This window comes from Tachysurus fulvidraco, chromosome 8 (genome assembly GCF_022655615.1).
Source record: "Tachysurus fulvidraco isolate hzauxx_2018 chromosome 8, HZAU_PFXX_2.0, whole genome shotgun sequence".
NCBI classification, from domain to species: domain Eukaryota; kingdom Metazoa; phylum Chordata; class Actinopteri; order Siluriformes; family Bagridae; genus Tachysurus; species Tachysurus fulvidraco.
In genome coordinates, this window is record NC_062525.1 from 3,967,020 (window position 1) to 3,968,689 (window position 1,670).

Genomic DNA, 1,670 nt, shown 5'->3' on the forward strand with positions numbered 1-1,670 from the left:
ATAAGACAAAAAAAAGAGTTTGTTACGTTTCTGATAAAACACAAAGTATTAACGCTGTAACTTACAAGATTTACAAAACCTACAAGTTACAGTTTGATCTCTTGCAAATAACAAACAAAAATGTAATCAGTTTATTAGATTAGTCTTGATAAAATGGAAGATCTTTCACTGGATGAACTACAACTGATCCTCTGAATTAACCTTAGACCCAAACCGTGCTAAGCAAATTGCTTGTGATCAGCTTTGCCGCTTCAGGTAAGATACAGCAGAGCTACACCATTTAGCTGTTTAACTCTTTCCCAAAGGCCAAAAAATGAAAACTGCTCCTGTTTTTGTCGAGTCCGTGCGGATGAACGAACATCTTTGTCGTGTCTCAGTCCACAGTGGTGTTAAAATCTTCAGTGTAAATGTTGATATCAAACCCATTTCTGCTCTCTGAGATGCTCCGAGTGTTTGTTCATCTAAAAGCAGCTCAGATTTATCTTCAGCACTAAAATTCAGTGTAAGGTTTTCAACTGAGGGAAAAACACAACAACATTTTACCTGACTCATTTTAAATCATTCATTTATTTATACTAACTGAATATGGCAGATAAGTCGATTTCCATTCTGGCGGCAGAATGAATAAATAAATAAATAAATAAATAAATAAATAAATAATCATAAGCAGGACTTTATAGTCGATGCAGGACTTCACAGGCCGGCACAATAGAGCTGCTGCATTTTGAGCTTGTTAAATTTTTCATAAAGAGTTTGCAAGGCAAACAGTCAGCAACACCATTTTAATTTGGCATATTTCTTTTTTTAAGTTTTTTTTTTTTTAGATGATAATATGTATTCAGAGAGATGCTATTCACATTGAAATGTACATTTCAATTTACTGCATTTAACAGACTCTCTTATCCAAAGCCACGTACAAAAGCGCTTTTAAGTCACTGTGCAAATGTATTTACATTGAATACATTAACTCTGTTTCGACACCGTGAGTCTAAAGCACTTTTCAAAGTTTATTTATTTATTTATTTATATTTTTTTAAATACACACCTACAACAAAATTGGGAGAAAGTGCTAGTTCAAGTATTTCATAAAGAAGTCTAAAGATATACCAGCACATATAGCAGAGGTGTCAAACCGAAGGCCCAGAGCCAAACACAGCCTGGCAGCTCATTTCAAAGTTCTCTCTCTCTCTCTCTCTCTCTCTCTCTCTCTCTCTCACACTCTCACTCATTTTCTACCGCTTATCCGAACTACCTCAGGTCACGAGGAGCTTGTGCCTATCTCAGGCGTCATCGGGCATCGAGGTAGGATACACCCTGGACGGAGTCCCAACCCATCACAGGGCACACACACACACACACACACACACACACACACTCACACACTATGGACAATTTTCCAGAGATGCCAATCAACCTACCATGTATGTCTTTGGACCGGGGGAGGAAACCGGAGTACCCGGAGGAAACCCCCGAGGCACGGGGAGAACATGCAAACTCCACACACACAAGGCGGAGGCGGGAATCGAACCCCCAACCCTGGAGGTGTGAGGCGAACGTGCTAACCACTAAGCCACCATGCCCCCATCATTTCAAAGTTAATAAAAAAAAATAAATCAAACTGCTTTGAAGTGTACCGACTACTCAACATTTTTTTGCACATTTGTCACTGT